Source organism: Barbus barbus, assembly GCF_936440315.1.
Source record: "Barbus barbus genome assembly, chromosome: 9".
NCBI lineage: Eukaryota > Metazoa > Chordata > Actinopteri > Cypriniformes > Cyprinidae > Barbus > Barbus barbus.
Genome location: NC_136737.1, coordinates 31,016,686 through 31,036,900, shown reverse-complemented (window position 1 = coordinate 31,036,900; position 20,215 = coordinate 31,016,686). Strand labels below are relative to the sequence as shown.

Genomic DNA, 20,215 nt, shown 5'->3' with positions numbered 1-20,215 from the left:
TTATACTGACCAATTTGTGTGTGATCAGCTTCACTCCAGAAAATATCAAATGCATAAACAGTGAACCACCAGCACAGAATTTTGACAGGTTATGCAGCAGTGGACAAACCTAGGTCAGTTGATTTCCTCCGTCCATAATGCAAAAGGGCATCAGTCAGCAGGTCAAGGCGGTGAGATGGGGTCATCTCCTTTGTGACTCTAGGTGCGTTCGACTTGAAGCACGGCTACAGACGGTGGTCAACGAGAGTAGCCGCTTGCAGTCAGGGGCGGAGTTGAAAACGGAGTCGTCAAGTCGGACACTTCGGGGCTCTCGTAGTTTGCTGCATCTACCTCAGTCATGGCAGATCACGTGGCGTTTGCTTGCTTTATTGCAGACGAACTGGAAGCTATAGAAATGCCGTTATTGTTGAGTTGTTGGCAGTAATCACATGCAACAAGTGAAGATGGATGAACCCAGCAACTAGACAATTAGTATCAATCAGAATCCATGATGACCACATTATATTAAAAGTCTGTAAGATTGACATTTGATTTATTCCATAAAAAAATGATTATCTAAATAGGTTATGCAGCTTAATACTGTAAAGGGTCTGTATGAAAAAGGTCCAAAATAAACCTATGCACAAAACCTATATAAACGAATTAACAAAAAAGTGATTGCAGTAAAAATAATTGTAATCTTTTAATAAACATGATTTACGAGATGAAGATGACATGAAAAGTTAATTTATTTTTATTTTTATTTTTTTTAAAGTCCGTATATGAGCATTAGTGGGACTGAAGTTGTCAGAATAAACCCAAAATACACGTCGTTGTTGTCATGTGGTGAATTTGGCCAATCGTGAAACAGCTGTGTGGTCATCAGCTCTCCCGCAGTCGCTCTGGAGAAATTGCGCCGGCTGAGTCAGCCGTCTGCTCTCGAAACGCTGGCTGTGTCCAAATTCAGGGTCTGCATCCTCCTTAGGATCCTTCCTACCCGGTTGAAGGAGGAGGGATCCTCCGACGTCCACAAAACCCGGAAGTCGGTGTTTGTGAATTTGGACAGCCTACCCTTCTTTCAGTTCCCTCCCTTACCCGTTGCTCATATCCTGTCGCCTAGCAACCGTGACAGCGCCAAGCAAGAAGCGGGAAAATGGACAAACAAAGAGTTATTCTCCTCATTTGAATTCTTTTGGAAGAAATAAAGCAATTCAATAAATTAAATACTTTCTTTGCTCGTTGTCGGAGAGTTTTTTATATCAGACTACAAGACAGTCACATCCAGGTAAGCCATTATAGCCTATTTTTATTTGTTTTTAAGTATTCTACTAATTTCTCCTACAAATTCATTGAGCCGAAGCATAAACTTTAGCTTGTTTTGTCAGAGAAACTCCTCTCCCACTCCGCTACCGCTCGCTTCGTCCGCCATTACGCTCTGCCGAAAAGAATTATGGGATAGGTAGGACGGGAAAGGATCCACCACACCCATCCTTCCAATTCGGGGAAAAGGAGGACGTATTTGTGGGCCGCATTTGAAGGATCCTACGAATTTGGACAGCCTTCGTCGCGGCGCTGTGACGTAACATCCTTCAAATGAGTACTCCGAAGGATGCAGACCCTGAATTTGGACACAGCCCCCGTAGGGGGGGCAAGCATTGCAAGTTGGTTTTATTTGCCGCATTCTGTGTTGTGATTTTTTAAAAACCATTCCTGAGCATTTTTAGACGCAAAGACACGTTGTGTGAACAGCCCGTAAAACATGATTGTTTTTGTTTTTTTGCTATTTCCCTAAGAAAATGAAGGTTTAGAAATATTTATAATATAGACGTAAAAATACTTCTCTTTTTAAACAGTCAAAGCTTTACAAAAATACCAAACACAAACAGTGTGACCAAAGCGACCTGTGTGGAATGCTAAGGGCCTTCCAAGTGCTCTGAAATTACCCCCTCAGTATATCCCACAATGCACCTCTTCAGCCCCCCCACATGCCATCTTATTGCGCTCAAGCCTATCTTCCCACTGAGCAAGCTGTCGCCTTGGCAACAGCTCACAGTTTCCACCGTGTCTTGTGTAAAGCTCTTAGCCCTTGTATATCAAACACCGAGCGACACAGCAACACTCCACCTTCGACAGACCAGAACATACACAGAAGCAACATAGTAACGGTGTCATTTTACCTGTATCTTGACAGCGATAACAACAGAACTGAGTTCACGGTCCAGCTCTTTCAGAACGATCAGCTTCTTCAGCGTCAGACTGCACAACCTTACAGACAGAGACACATAGAGAGAGATACGATTATTTGGTGCCATCATAATTAGTCCCCAGTTATGATTTTCTGCTTCAGTCTGATTTATTTGTGCGGTTGCTCACATGACCTTTTAAATGCAGATGCTCCAAATTGTGTAAAACCACTGTGAATAAACACAACAAAACAAATGGAGGCAGTGCTATCAAAGCTCATGTTCAGAGAAATGCAATCAAATTGCATTTTGACTGATTGTGAGTGCAAAATAATAATCGTTTAATAAACCATACATAAAGGCAGGAGCTAGTTTATTGCTTGCCAGTTGAAAAGGGTAAGCCTTGAAAAGTAAAGCTCAAAATATACTAATGAAAAAAAAAGATAAATCGTGATTAATCGCATCCAAAATAAAAGTTTTTGTTTACATAATATAATATGTGTGCACTTTGTATATTGACCAATGGTAGACAGGCAGATTGTTGGGGAAACCTGTTTGGATTATTTTTAACTCCACTGCTGGTGTAAAAGAAGCTCCACGCGTGACCTCAAAGGTGTGTTTCTAGCTGCCAAACACTGGCGAGCCTGTCTGTGTGGTGGATTCAGGAGTTAAGCAGGTATGAACTCATTCTATGGTCTTCTGGGAGCTAATTACTCTGCCGTCCTGAGTGTTTATCTGGATCAATAATGCCTTTGGCAAGACAGGAAGCTGTGCCCTACACATCATTATGCCCTCAAGTAGCACACAAAAACGTAGTTGGTTTAGACTGAAATTCATGTTAATCTGTTTAATTACTCCTCGCACTTCGCAAAATATCAAAATGTGTTCGGATGCTACACTTCAATTTTCTGTTAAATCTGAAATGAACATTTTCGGAAATGAAAATGTAAGGAACATGTATTTGAAAGGAGCCTTTGAACTTCAAATACCACCCAGCCGACACTTTCATCCTGGAGATTTCTTCAACTTCACGTTCCAGAGTCTGTCAGGAGCTTATCCTGAGATTCACACACACACACACACACACACACACACACACACACACACACGCCTTGATTTCTCTGTGCTGTATGACTCACCCTCTCTGAGGACTGAAATACCTCACTCTTGATTTATTTTCTCAGTATTTTCACTCCTTCCCTCTCTGTAAACCCCACTCTGGTCTCTAACTCTGCAACAAGGACACAACCACATACACTAATGCCACTTCGAGTCCTGCATTAGAGACACACACTACAAGCCACGCTTTATGTACTGTGCGTGGTAAAGACATTAAAGATGCCATTCCCCCTGTACAGTAATTTCACTTTTGGTCAATTATCCACTTACAGCTAGAACAAACAGCCATAGTTTTAGGGGTTTTTTCTTTCTCTTTTTTTTTCATTAGCATTTTCCATGCCCTTTAGAATTAAAACCAGTTGTTTTTGCTACTGCACCTTTAAGACCTTTATATGTAAATGAACTCTTATGATTGGCTAACCCCTTCACCTGTAAAATGAGCAGTAAATCATGATATGTATAAATTGTGAAGTTTTAACAATAAAGTTTTCCTTTTTTAGCACTAAATCGCATATATAAAATACAAATATTAGGGCATTCACTATAAGGAACAATTATTTTAAACATCAAGCCTACACAACTTTATTTGAAGTGAAAGTGAAACTAGCAGCCTGTATGAAATGCATTGGTTTTGGAAAAAGTGGTACATCCCTAGTATCTATATTTTTAAACTGGAGAGTTAGCTTTGAGGTATGAAACTTGTAGGGACCAAAATCTTATATCACAATATGAGTCATTTTATTTCACGGTTACAATATATATCACAATATACTGTAGTTATTTTTGATTTTTGATACCATAGAAATTTCATAATTCTTGCCACCAGTGTCAATATCACACAAAAAGTAATACTAGCCTAAAAAATCAGCAATTAAATAAAAATAAGAAACTAATTACAAGCAATCAGACAAACACTACAGTAGAACAAATAAATAAGAAATGCTGCATACATTCATTGTATAAACTAATCAAATGTATAAAACACTGCATATTCTTCACATTTAAATATATATTTCTTCTTATTAAAATACAAAAGTGACGAGCATTGAGAGATCTTTTGTTGTTTAATTAGCATGAATGACAGACAGCAGGGATATTAGACTGCTGTCACTTTAAGAGCTACCCGGATCCAATAAACTGGTTTCTTATCCGTTTGCTTTAAGACTTAGTGTGCATTCACAAACAAACAAACTCATTTCCCCCTGTGGTGTGGATCTTTTGGGCAGGTGTGAATGCAGCAATCGCACTCTGGTGCGCACCAAACAACCGAACCGAGACCCAGCTGAAGAGGTGGTCTCGGTCCGCTTCCAAACCAACTCTGGTACGGTCCGTTTAAGGTGTGAATATGAACCGGCCTCGATCCGACCCAATTGCAGAAAGCACGCTCAGAAACACACAGCTTGCGCATATAGTGCTGTTGTTTGCATTTCAATCGCTTAAATCACTTGTTTTTAAACCGCAATGCTTAAAAACACGTGGAAATTATGAGTTTATTTATTCTTGCCTTTATGAGCAACAATTACGGCGTATTTAATTTGTTTCCACTGATGTCCTGAAGCGCGCTTCAGCTTCCACTCTCCGCACAAATGATTGGATATGCACCTAATAGCGCACATTTATCTAGGTTAAATGTTTAAACTAACATTTTGATATGCTTTAAGTATTTTATATCTATAGATTTTATTTTCAGCAAGTCGTAACTACATCATATGACATTGTCTCATTTGATGCTCATAAGTTTCTTCATATTGCGTTAGTATCTGATAACAGCAAATCAGTAAAAGAATAAAGCCTGTTTTTGCAGTTCCTGTTTTCCCTGCTTGAGAATTTCTGTGCAATGAATCGAAGACCTTGGCACACGTGTGGTTTTGTTTACAATTTCTGGTTCAATTGCAAAAAGGGCCGTGTGAAAGCAAACTTTCCTGGTGTGAATACACCCTTTAATTACTGTGTTTACGAGGATACTTTCAAAAATGGGCATTTTGACACATACAAGTGTGTGTATTTAACCATTCAAGGCCTATAAAGCAGCAAAAATAACTCCGTCTTCACATGTGCTCGTCTCACGTCTCTCAGACAGTGCGCGCATATAGAAAAATGAGTTCTCTTTTGCTGCTGATTGCGTTTTAATGGCTTAAGATTACTTGTTTTTAAACCACAATGCTTAAAAGTGTGTGCAAACGCTAACTAGCAATTTCTCAGTGAAAATAGTTTTTTCCCAGTGTAGAGTCACCTCTGTGAATATGTGTAAATATCAAGGACATCATCATCAAGATATTCCATAAAGTGAGCTCTTTAACTGGATGTGCAACTCTCCATCAACTTCTCCTGCTCTTCATTCATGGCTCTGATGGAGAGCAGGCAGAGAAACGTTTATGCTGGGTCAGCTCAAAACACAGCCACCCGACTGAAGCTATTCAGTGCTGGTCATTGAAAGGCCCTGTGGCATGAAAAGCCCCTGGAACGGCCCAAACATTCCATGCCAGAGATCATGAGAAAAAGCACAAACAGAGGCACATTCACTGTTCTGGCTCAGTCTCTCAGGATCCAGTGTCAGTCTTACATAAGATCCTGACCACGGCTGCTGATCCAGCATCTCCTCAGGACAACATCCCAGTCAGAACTCTGGCCAGTCACACCAGCCGCAAAAACAATGCGAGTCATCACCTCTGACCCCAAACAAGATGATAAATTATGATTGCACAACATGTCAGAGCATGTGAACTACCTGCCAAGCCACATCTCCAGCCTCCTTCATTTCATTAAAGGCCCTAAACTTTGTAGAGCAAGGTTGTCCAATCCTGGTCTTGGAGGCAGACATCTTGCAGATTTGAGCTCCAACACACTTGACTAGAAGTTTCTAGTAAGTCTAAAGACCTTGATTAGCTGGATTAGGTGTGTTTAATTAGGGCTGGAGCTAAACCCTCCAGGAGCAGGTTTGGACACCCCTGATTTAGGGATAGAAAGAAGTTGGACATATCTGAGCAGTGGTTTACTGTTATTACAATGCTGGAATTATCTACATGAATATGTCAATATGTGCTGTGTGCTTTCCTCTCAATAACAAACTAAACACACTCCTATAATAACAGCGGTGAGAAAGCATCAGTTAAGAAAGCATCTGATCGCACTGATGTAGATATGTTTGCACCGGCTCTGCGATTCAGCACTCCAGTCAAATCAAGTCATTTTTTAATATAGCACTTTATACAGTAGACTGCATAGAAGCAAGCAGCTTTACAGTGTTAAACATGAAATATATATAGTTATTCTAGTCACATGATCCTTCAGAAATCCTTCTAATATGCTGATTTGGTGCTCAAGAAATATTTCTGATTAATATCAATGTTGAAAATATAATATCATTTATTTGAAATAGTCATTTATTTGTAACATTATACATTTCTTGACTGTCGTTTTTTGTTAGTTTAATGTGCCCTTGTTGAATAAAATGATTAATTTCTTTCCAAAATAAAATATTTACTGACCTCAAACTTGAAAGGTATATCATGTAAGTATTGTAAACTTCTATTGCTTTTAATAAAAAAAGGTTTTATTGTGGCATTTTATTATGGCATATAGTATAGTACTTTTTATTAATGGTTTGAATTAGTTTTTATCTTTATATTTTCTGTTTTGTCTATAATAATATTGTTGTGTGCTTCTCTCATTTGTATTAGTTTTAGTTTTTTGTTTATTATTATCATTATCACTTTTAGTTTTAGTTATTTTAGTACATCAAGTTAAAATAAATAAAAATAAGAATTGTTTCCTAGGGAACTAGCTGTTTATTACAAGTTTATTTTATTTAAAGTAACAAAAGTTAGGCTATATAATAACCCTGATTAAAATACAACAAAAAATATACTCTTGGTATAATGGCAAAATAATGGAAATTACGAAGCCATACAAATGTGTTTTTGTGGAACCTTGTCCTACAATCTTAGTGGACCTATAGGCCTAAACACACTCAAACACAATGAGTTTGCACACAGATGTTGGTCAAATGTGACCTGCACATGTCCTCATATACTCTGGGTCATGAAGGGTCAGAGCAACCCGATTTAGAGGCGCTGCAGAGCCACATTAGCCAGTGTGAAGATGCCTTCAGCCTTCGGTCAGCGTTTCTTTTTCTGTGTTCGGGGAGGATGTGCCAATCTCAGCGCAGACTCTTGGCATGAACGGAAACAGGTTGCTCCCTAATGATTCCCGACTGTAAGAAGCTTAACAGAGATGGTGTTGCCCGTGGCACCCGGAGCGAGACAGCACACACTGCCTTCAATCACCATCTCTCACACACACACAGCAGCCATGATAGTATTATGAAATACTCTGACATATTCCCACAGGGAACAGAGGATTGTGGGGAGGTTGTTATGATTGTAAATCTGTCATGATAAATAGCCCGCTAAGTCTTAAAACACGGTCTGCCGACACAGATGATTGAGTATTAGTCTGTACCTGCCCTAAACAACAAACCCGTTTCCAGAGGGAGGAGTGTGTGTGTTTTGATCTGTTCTAAGACCCTGATTATGAACGTAATCTCGGCACACCTTAAGGTCACGCATGTGAAAATACAGATTGAGGCATATACGGCTACACACACAAATATGTATCTGCTGTCAAAACACCTTGTTCCTCTGTTTGTGCGTGTTATGCCACAGGATATGAATTATGCAATCGTAAAGTGTGGGCAGAAGGTTATGTGTATTGCAGGGGGGCGCAAGTTCCTTGAAGCGTATTATTTTAAACAATGCAGAGCCTCATTTATGAAGCATGAGAAATTAATTTCTGTGTAAATCCTTTGTAAACCATTCTTATAAAAACTGCCAAAGCAACCGATTGCAGGGTTAGCAAAATGTAGCCAAATGAAAAAAAATAAAAATCCATAAACAAGGTTATTGCAATACATTTATCAGTAAAGTGTGATATGTAATGCAGTGTGACTTTACGCCCAGAACCACTGCTTTGACATGAAATTATGTCTTGCTACATTCTTAAAAATAAAAGTTTTTTATTGGGATTGATGGCTCCATGATGAACATATAATATCCATGGAACCTTTCCATTCCACAAAAGGTTCTTTAAAGTGTTCTTTAGATTATTAAAATGTTCTGTTTACCATCTGGTTCCTCAAAGAACTTTTCAGTGAACAGAACCGGAAAAAAGAAAAGTGCATCACTGATCTAAAGATTTAATGATCTAAAGAACTGTATCACTATTCCTGGTGGAAAAACTACATTACCCATGATTCTGCAGAGAATCTTTCCAAATCAGAGCCGAAGGTTACACTCTATTGAGCGCAATGACGTAACATATTCAGCATCTTTAAATCAATAGTTGTATATTTATTCATCATTTTTTATGTCATGCACAGTGATTTATAGGATTGTAGTTTATTTCGTCATTAAATATTAAACCATTAAAACTAAGTCTTGTACCTTTGCCTTATTGTTCAATTTTCCAATACGATTTTGTTTCAAATCAAAGTTTGTGGTGTTTTGATTTACCTCATAGTTGGCTTTGGTTTGTTGCTTATAACTCTTCAACTATCACCTTTTTAAAATCCGTATGATGGGAAATAAATTTCAGGGACCAAGGCTGCTGAAATCCAACCTATGACACCAGGACTGACCTTTAAACAGCAACTCAAGGTCGTGTCTTTTCCCAAAATGAGTGAATGGCTGTAATTAGCAGTGATTTTTCAGTGGCACCTCGGGCTGTAACACTAAAGGAAATCACATCAGCAGGACAGAAGACCAACACCCATAATGACCCGAGCTAATCAATGAGCTACATTAGAACCTGAACCTAAATCATCCTATTCACAGACAAAACCAACGCAATTTCTCTTGTTTATATTCTAATAATATAATTATACAGCCAGTCGATGCAAACTGCAGTTTAAGAGATTTGTTGCTATTTTTGTATTTAAGGGAAATTGACCATTATTTTAACAAAAGAAATCTGACATTCGATGTTTTTGTTTGTTTATATAACAAAGCTATCACGCCACTTGAGAAGACCTGAAATATAGTTCATGAATTAACCTGTTTTTATGATACTATGAATACATAAATCCGAAATACTGTTTGATTTTCTTTCTTGTCCAAGTGTGTCAAAACAGAAATTTTCACACCGTTTGGTGTACACTGAAAATACTTTAGGATTTACTTTGAAACAATTTCACAAATAATTACAAAGAAATGATAACTAGCACTGAATGAAACATGCAATTTTCAACAAAATCTGAAAAAGTAATACAATAGTAATCCAAATAGTACAAATGTAATCCAGTAATCTTTCTTTTATTTACTATTTCAGTTACACACTGGTCTGTGTGCAAAATCGAACTGAATTTTCATGGGAACATTTGTGTTGGTGTGAACAGACCTTCAGTTGCCATTCACTTTCATTACATGCAAAAGAGTGGCAGGAAAATTCTCCTTTTGATTTCCACAATGGAAAGTCGGGAATGGCATGATGGCAAGTAAATGCTGACGGACTTTTTATTCTTCTAGTCCTATATACCACACAAACAGCACCCATAGATGCTTCTCCTGCATGGAAAGCATGCTTCTGAGCACAGCCATGCCAATGATGTGCACTTTGGCACGTAAACACCTCTTCTGTTCCCCATTGAGAGGTGGAGATCAAAGCCTCGTGTTTGTCTCGTGACTGCAGCATCTCAAGCATAATGAACAACAACCTGCAGCATTTGCATAATGAACACCCTCCCGGAAAACCCGCTCATTCAGAGGTCAGGCTCCAACATTTTTATGAAACACTGCAATATTTGCAAGACAAATGCCATGTTGCTCTTCCAGCTTTCCCGTCTATATGATGAGGAAGTGTTGCTGCATCACACAGAGATATGTAAACTCACGGTCACCAGCACAGGCTGCCCTGCTCTACTTTTCTGAAACGAATACACGTCGCTTGACTCAGCAGACAGACTATTTTGTGCTCACTCTGAGGGCAAGTTTATGCCCCGTTCTCTGCTGACTCACAGGCCACAGGTTTGCCACCCTGCAGCCAGGATCTGAGTCAAACAGGAAATAACTTGCATTGTAAGACATTCTCTTGCCTGTGTGTGCAGTCCAGCTCTCTCTGCTCATGGGAAACACTCCATATAAACAAAACACTGTTTCCAAATATACTTCACTGACCTATAATAGAAGAAATGATAAACAAAACCAAGGCTGGGCAATAATAACAGTGTATGTTCACAGTAAAATTCACCTTGAATACGGAGCCCCAGTGCTTTTGGTGTTCACAATAGTAGTGCATTTAAAAGGTAGTGCATCACACAAATCAAATGAAATGTCAGATTTAAACAGTAAATAGTTTAAAGGAACACTCCACTATTTTTGAAAATAGGCTTATTTTCCAACTCCCCAAGAGTCAAACAGTTGAGTTTTACCGTTTTTGAATCTATTTAGCCGATCTCCGGGTCTGGCGGTAGCACTTTTAGCGTAGCTTAGCATAGATCATTGAATCTGATTAGACCGTTAGCATCATCATAGTTATTTATGATGCTTTGGAAACTTATTATGTGAATCCTGAATTATAAATATAACAAGGCCAATAATAACTCTAATTGCACTTATGATAACAATAATTTAATACATCTTAATTTTATTGTCCTATTCCAAAACCAGAAAACCTAGATAGCTTGTGTTTGCCAAGACAACATTGTGCGTATCGTTTGTGAAGAACTTAGGGATTTTTGCATCAATAAAACGGTTATATTTGATCAATACTTGTGTGCTGTGTATTTCTATGCTTATAGGAGCGCTGTGTTGTCATTTTAACATCATGTTAACATCCCACTCTCCTTGAACTCAACTGTGAGCTGATTCCCTCTGTGTTTATTTGAGCTCAGTCACTTCATTGTTCAAATGGCCAGGTACTTTGTTGCTGTGTGTGTCCAGCTCTACTGGTACAGTAGGTAGATACTAGTTGGTGTTTCTAGTTCTGGTTGCTCTGCTGTAGTATTTATGAACATCCACACCACTAGAGATGCTAAAATGAAATGAAATCAGTCTCATTCTGATACTTAAAACAGTCCAATCAGTGCAAACCGTGTCACTATATGATGCAACACACTGCACATGACAGTCCTGGGGTGTTATTTTTAATATATTCATAATGATCACTAGAGGAACATCAAGAATCTGCTGGAATGAACAAGAGGGAGATAATGCAGTAAAAGCGTCCTGTTAATCTCCTGTTGACCAGTGCATTGTGTTTAATGCACATCACTCACACTCGGCCGGCTCAGAACAATGAACGTCTGCTCTTACACACTTTATCCCACTTCCACAGACATACAGCTTCCTCTTTCTGCTCAGCTCAATGGCTCTGTAGTGTGAGGTGCTGTGTTACGGCTGTCTCTCTCTCTCTCACACACACACACACACACACACACGCGCGCGTATCTGTATGCTGTGACACAGATGGTGATGGTGACTCATGGATCTCACAGATCGGTGTGTTTCAGTGCTGTTTGATGGTATTTGGAGCATTGCTCTTTGTCTTGATCTCTCTTGCATGCAGATAAAATGTTCCTTCAACACACACACACACACACACACACACACACACAAATATGTGTTTGTTTGATGATTTATATGCCAGAATTCATTTAGCTGTTTAATACAAGGAATACAAGTGTTGTTATAGTTAACTAAAACTAAATCTATTAAAACACCGCTGGTAGTTGAAACCAAGATATATTAGATTAAATATGCTTAAATAAAAAAATGTTGCCTTGGCAACTAACTAAAATAAGGTTACGCTAACATATTAAAATGACTGAAACTAAAATAAATTCAAGGTAAATTTAAAATAAACTAATGAAACAATTGAATAACATGTAAACTAAAAATAAAATATAAACTGAAAATATAAAAATAACAGTAAATTCTAAATATTAACAAATACTATAATATTTGATAAATAATACCAAAATAATGTATTGTAATTAAAATAATGTATAGTATTGTTATTATTATTATAAGATACAATTTGAGTACAAGTTGAGTACCATCTTCATCATTTGAATAATCTCAGTGTGTTGTATAATAATAATACTATTATGCATAGTGTTATTAACAACCTGAATATTATACACAGTTATTTTGATCATCATTATTTATTATGATGCATTCAAACACACGTTCTACTTGTTGAGTCACAGGAATGTCTCTGTGCTCCTCGTTTGTTACCGGTGGTGTCTTCTAAAGGAAACATCATTATTCATGCTCCTAAACCTGACTTCAGTGTGTAACTCATCCAGTGTTTGTGCCTCAGACCATCAGGCTACTGAACATGCATTAGTCTCTACTCTTACCTCAGCTCTCCGTCACGGTACTGCAGGGACTCTGTCACTTTTAACTGTCCATTCAGATAAGCTCCTGTGTTATTTATCTGCAGATACACCATCATGCTCTAATGCAGTGTATCTGACTTTAGCAGAACACTTGAGTGAGGGTTTTGGATTCTGTTTTTCATTGTTCAGATGTGTTGTTTTTAAATATAATCGTCTGTTTAGTGTTAAATCTCACACGTTTATACCACTGACTTAATTATCTTGTATTATTAAATATATAAACTACGGCTGGGATGGATCAAACAGTCACAGGAAGAGGCTGCATGGAGCTCCTTCCTGAAGAGGAAACACTTCTTATGAAAAACCGAATGCCTCTTCACACACACCCACACACACACACACACCCACACACACACACACACACACACACAGACACACACACACACACACACACACACACACACACACACAGACACACACACACAGACACACACACACACACACACACACACACACTCTCACAACGTGAGTCAATAATGAAGGAAACTAGGAAACCAAGTGTTAATAAAAGCGCTCATATGGCAGAATGCTCAAATTAAGAAGACATTATAAGTTCATCAAACACACCATCTGTTTTCCCTACCACTATATTTGACAAGAATTATGTATTCAGTGTAGGACTATCCAGAATGGCTATAATATTGTGTATTTTTAGAGGTGTTTGCTGAGGACAGTATCACTACTGCTCCTCATACTTCAGACTGAATCAGCCCTAATTATAAAGTATATCATTTAGTTTTCACAGCATGTGTAAGTGATCTGTAACTTCACTGCAAATGATCAAAGTTCAGGACTCTCACGCTCACTGCACTGCTAATTGGTCGCCTCAGCTCTCAGCAATGCCCCGCGGGCTCATGGGTAGTTTTCCACTTGCGGAGGAGATTCAGAGAGAAACCTGTGCTATATCTTCCTGAGTGACTCTGATAGATAAAGAGAGGAAGAGAGAGAAGCAGATGAAAGGAGAGAAGGTGGGAGAGATGAAAGTCGTGGTAATTTCTTCCTGAAGGAAATGTCTTCCCTGATGGGACAAATCCTGCTTTCATCGGTAACTCTGATTTGGACCTTGCTAGCCCTTGTGAAAAACAACTGTGCTTATAGTGTACTTCAAATCTTATCAGTATATTCTAAAAAACTGTATTTGCATATCATATTAATGAAAGAAAATGGCACTTAAGTGAGAGACACTGTTTTTAATACACGTCAAATTAAAATTCTACTTTCATAATTTTTGATGGGTCAACTAACATAAGGCATTGTGTTTATCAATATTAATAATAAAAAAGAATCAATTAACCCCAAGGTTTTGAGCAGTATGTGCATACATGCCTTCATGCATACAGACACAGGAAGAACAAAAGGAGGAAGAGGACAAACGCAGTTTATTCTCACCACATCAGCCACAATCTCTGCAGCTCGATGCATGCAAGCATGAAAACACCAGACCCTCCGAAACACATATGCACATGTGCTGCCCCCCGAGACACACGGTGTCTCTTTTTGATTTGCTCAGTAAGGACATGATTGTAAAACCTTTGGCCTGTTTTTGCACTATATATCTAAACTTTGATGTTTTCACATCTCAGTCTCCCATAATTACTTTGATCACCCTAGCAACAATATAGCAATGGCTTAGCAACCACTCAAAACAGCCTCGAAACCACTTAGGAACAGTCTTGCTAAGTTACTGTCACCAATAATACACCAGAAACTACCTAGAAATGCACTAGCAACCACCCACAGCACCCTAGCAACTGCACAGTAATGTATTAAAACACTCATATTTAAACAACCACAATTAGTTTTTTAACTTAAAATGTAGGTTACCACCATGATAACACAGAGGGCAAATTCAGAGTTCATTATAAGTGGGCTGTCCATAAACCATAACCAGTACTCATACAAAGTCATACACACAATTACAAAACAGCATCATGGTAACACGCGACACTGAAATAATGCAATGCAGATGAACTAAATAACGAAAACGCAACACAAAACACCCCATGTACTGATTACTGATAACAGTTATTTATGTAAAATATAATGAGTAGTGCTGTCAAGCGATTAATCGCAATTAATCGCATCCAAAATAAAAGTTTTTGTTCAATGTAAATGTTTTCAACATATATATTGTATGTGTGTGTATTTATATAGACATAATAAATATACACAGTACACATAGATATATTATGTGAACTAAAACTTTAATCGATTAAAAACGATTAATCGTTTGACAGCACTAATAATAAGGAATGTCCTTTAGCTGTTTTTCACTGTAAATTATATTTAATTCATATTTTTCACTTGAGAAAACCATACATTTGACTAAATTTTATAGTAGAACTACAAATAATGCAAATTTAAAAGCACTAAACAGGGTTTCACCATATGTTAGGTAACCAATAACAGGTTCCTGAAGCATTTTTACTGTCTTTTCTGTATGTTTACTGAGTTAATTTATATAGACCCTATTGGCTTATCAGAGGTGTTACTCTGTTGTAATATGATATACGTCTGCCTTAATCAATAGACCATATGATTTTTAGCAGGACACTAGAAACGAATGCCGCTTTATATCTCAATTCCAGGGCAGAACATGCCAAAATTCATCAAAAACATGCTCCAACATATCAGCGCTATCCAGTGATAGCTGCTCTACCGCTGTCTGAGCTCGACGAGAGGGAGAGAAGCGCAAAACGACACAGCCGGGGTCCTGAGGCGCTCCGAAATTAATTAAAATGCCTCCCGTCGAGACGTCAGATACCGAGGATGACCTCTTAAAAAGAGTACCATGAAAAAGACATCAAACCATCCAATAGCAGGAAACTACACGGTTAATCACAGATCCGATGCTAAACAGCTTTGAAATCAATAGGTTCCTACAAGTCTGCGATAAAAGGAGTATAACTGGCCTATTGCTTCTTATATAAGAGGTATATGCATGTTTAGCAAGGATGGGAATCACAAAGAATTGTGCAATTTTGGTTCCTTTATAGTTCTATCAACGACTAATAAAAATCTATAGAGCAATCAACAGAAAACAATTATCATTAGTAGCAGCCCAAGATAATTCACCCAAAAATGTTCTCATCATTTACCATCATGTTCCAAACCTGTATGACTTTCTTTCTTCTGCAGAACACAAAAGAAGATATGTTCATATTTCAACAGCTTACGGATATCCATGTGTGGATGAAATAAACACTGAGACATTTCCTCTGACATTTACTGACGCCCCGAAGTCCTTTTAGTGTGTATCAGTGGTTTAAAACAGAAAATGAGCCTGAGCTGTGCAGCTAATTTCCTGCGGGACCCTTGAGAAACAGAAACCAATGGTTTTCAAGAGGTACAGTGAAGCATGCACTTCCACCGCATGGATCTCTGGGAAAGGACAACATCATGTACATCAGCTGGCGTTTCATCAGAAATAATGACCCTACACCGAGTCCCACACCAATTAAGGCCCAATGAACGAGCATGAATAATTGACATGCTGGCTGCATAAACGGATTGGAGCCGCATGTTTAATTACGGCAGCCTGATCTATGGCTGGTTGGGTTTACACTCATTTGTCTTTGCAGGGACATGAGGAAGGAGGGGAGGAATCTATAAATCACTTCCAGCGGCCCTCGTTATTTGTACACCTATAGTGTCCTTCTAGAGACTGGGACTGGGTACTGCCGGCTATTTTATGAAACACTAAACATTGCGATATAAGACGTGATTAGAAACACTGCACTGCAATGACAATAGCATTAGATTGTGCCTGAAGTAACTCAGAGTTTGGCTTATTTAAATCAACTGCTTCTTCATTAACACGAATGTGAATGTGAATATTATAAACTGTATTGTATTTTTCTTATTTAAAACTTAGATTCTTTTATTTTAATTTATTATTTATTATTATTAACACCAAGATAATGGGTTCAATTCCGAGCAAAATTCACATGCAAGAATTGATAAAAATGTGCTTCAATGCAGTGCACATTTCTTTGAATAAACACATCCACTAAATGCATAAATACCTTTATAAAATAGTTGAGAAACTGACATGACCAAATATTTTTATTTTATTTTGGGTGCGTACACCTGCATTTTACCATGAAATGCTAACCCGCTAATTCACAATCGCAACAGAAATGTTGTACACACATTCCACAACACCTCAAAATGGCAATATATACAGGCAATTTTACAACACTAAGGAAATCTCACACAATTTCAAGGAAAACATGTAGCTTAACAAGTATTTCCAATAACTCAAATAGTTTTTACTTTATTAAATGACTCATTAATTAAACTGACGGTCATGAGCATATGTTCTAGTTCTTGATTCCCAACCGCGATCGGTACAGAGACTCAGCTGTAGTTCCTCTAGAAGTCCAGCCATGCTGTATGAAGCAGAACAAATGAAGCAAACAGCTTTGGCATTTGAGCATAATTCACATTTGCCCTTTCTTTGAGAGGACTCGGGGGCGGCCCGCGGCGTCAGATCTGGAGCTGTGAACTGCTGAGGTCCAGATACTTGAGGGACGCCCTACGTCTCAGGAAGCATCCTGTTCTTATTACCAAAGCCATCGAGACACATCTGGGCCGAGCTGATTAATCTGGTCCCATGAGTTCTCACAGCTCTCTGTGGAGCTTAATGTGCCACCAGGTTTGCTTTTAGTCAGACAATTACTCGCTGTACTGAACCATCATCCAAAATAACAGAAAAACAACAGAGAGGTGGCACACATCCACACTTGCTACATTAATAAATAAAAAAGGTTGTGATACATTGCAAATATAGTAACAACCAAAGGATGTTTTTAGGCAAAATGCACATTTACTACATAGATATTAGACATTTACATTACATTTAGTCATTTAGCAGATGCTTTTATCCAAAGCAATGGATGCAATCAAAATCAACAAAAGAGCAATGATATGCAAGCGCTATAACAAATCTCAGTTAGCGTAACACAGTACACGTAGCAAGGTTTGTTTGTTTGTTTGTTTTTTTAATTATATAATAAAAAGAAAACAGATAGAATAGAAAAAGAAAAAAGAAAGCTAGTGTTAGAGGCCTTTTTTTGCTTTTATTAATTGTATAATAAATAAAAAGAAAACAAATAGATAGAATACAAAAAGATTAGAAAAGCTAGTGTTAGTTTATTTTTTTTAATAATAGAAGTAGAATAGAGAGAGCTATAGTTAGACGGTCAAATAAAGATGGAAGAGATGTGTTTTTAGCCGATTCTTGAAGATGGCTAAGGATTCAGCTGCTCGGATTGAGTTGGGCAGGTCATTGCACCAGGAGGGAACATTTAATTTAAAAGTCTGTGAAAGTGATTTTGTGCCTCTTTGGGATGAACAATAAAGCGACGTTCACTTGCAGAACGCAAGCTTCCAGAGGCACATAAGTCTGACGTAATGAATTTAGGTATAGGGGTGCAGAGCCAGTGGTGGTTTTGTAGGCAAACATTAATGCCTTGAATTTATACGAGCAGCTATGGGTAGCCAGTGCAAATTGATAAACAGAGGTGTGATGCGTGTTCTTTTTGCCTCATTAAAAATGTATCTTGCTGCCACGTTCTGGATTAATTGTAAAGGTTTGATAGAACTGGCTGGAAGACCTGACGAGAACATTGCAATAGTCCAGTCTGGACAGAACAAGAGCCTGAACAAGGAGTTGCGAAGCATGTTCTGAAAGAAAGGGCCTGATCTTCTTGATGTTGAATGAAGAAAATCTGCAGGACCGGGCAGTTTTAGCAATGCAGTCTGAGAAAGTCATCTGATCATCAATCATAACTCCAAGGTTTCTGGCTGTTTTTGAAGGAGTGATGGTTGATGTGTCTAACTGGAAGGTGAAATTGTGACGAAACGATAGGTTTGCTGGAACCACAAGCAGTTCTGTCTTGGCAAGATTGAGTTGAAGGTGATGGTCCTTCATCCAGCCAGAAATGTCTGTTAGACATGCTGAGATGCGAGCAGCATCGGATCATCAAGATGGGATGAGAGGAGTTGAGTGTCATCAGCATAGCAGTGATATGAAAAGACATGTTTCTGAATGACAGAACCTAGTGATGCCATGTAGACAGAGAAGAGAAGTGGTCCAAGAACTGAGCCCTGAGGCACCCCAGTAACTAGACGTTGAGACTTGGACACCTCACCTCTCCAAGATACCTTGAAGGAACTATTTGAGACTCAAATAAGTAAGGTAAGACTCAAACCACTGGAGTATGGTTCCTGAGATGCCCTTTACCAATAGGGTTGACAGGAGGATCTGGTAGTTGACCGTATCAAAAGCAGCTGACAGATCCAGCAAGATAAGTATTGAAGATTTGGAGTCCGACACAAAATATAATTAAGCAAATTCATTAGCTTAATTCATTTTAGCACAAATTAAACACTGTATTGACAAATGAGCGTCCATGACCAGATTTTTGTATAAACTGCCATATTTAGTGATACTGATGTGACAATTAAATCAATGTATTATGTTTTAGATTCTCAGATTGTGAAATTTAAAATTCATGACTGTTTGTTTAATCTTGCTGTCTTTAAGATCCCTTATTGTGCTAAGACTGCATCTGAAGATAGCAGAAAACACCCTGCCCTTGAAAACAACAAACAGAGGATGTGCTTGCTTTAACTTTATAATGTTTGACAACTACAAAATCCAATCTGGCATCGAAGAAGACACACTAGATTTTGCTCTTTGTTCACTTCCATAAGCATGTAAATGCTGGTGCTTGAGTACTGATCCTATTCATCAACCTGCTATACAGAGTTGGGTATTTTGTATGAATTTGAACAAAGTTAATTAGTACAAAAATTAAAAAAAAAAAATTACAAATACAAATTCGTAACCAATGAGTATGCAATATCCTGATGATAATTTAAGAGAATGAATCAAATACTTTAGTTCAGGAAGGTATTAATATAAATCACATACTAGGCTTGAATCTGTAAAGCATCTCGCCAATCTTTTAACTTCACTCTTATGGAAATGTTCCATGAAGAACTGGGTTTTAAATTCATATTACAGGATGTGGTTTGGGTCATTTGGACAAAATGCATCATGTGTAACATGAATTCTTTGGGCAAAGAGGAAAGGGAATAACATACTGATATTCTAAATATTGGGATGATGCTTTCTCTTACAAACAAGTCAAGCATGTCAGAAGTGATTTTATTAAACCCTAAGAGATACGCTGGTTTTCTATATAATCACCAACAGCTATGATCATGTAATGAAGCATTATTTAAAACTGTTAATAACCGATAATAACAGAATCATACTTGAAAACTGAATAACTGAAAACTGATAATAGCAGACAATAACTGAAACTAACTTCATTCAAAATCCTGAATATGCATCTTTTTTATAAAAAAATGACACTCATGGTCATTATAACAAGCTCAAATCTGCATTGATTTGACTGTAATGAATACAAAAGGGCTTTTGAGACCACTGATTGCTTCAGACTTAAAAAGCGTCCATGCAATTAACACAGGCTTTTTAAAAAAACATGCTCCATCCTCATTTTAAAAC

At 37.9% G+C, this 20,215-nt stretch overlaps 1 protein-coding gene across 1 annotated transcript in view; it reads right to left on the bottom strand.

Annotated features, from left to right (window-relative positions):
• The window catches only part of LOC306874659 (phosphofurin acidic cluster sorting protein 2-like), a 127,882-nt gene that overhangs the window by 106,640 nt on the left and 1,027 nt on the right, over positions 1–20,215 (bottom strand). The window lies entirely within an intron of this gene.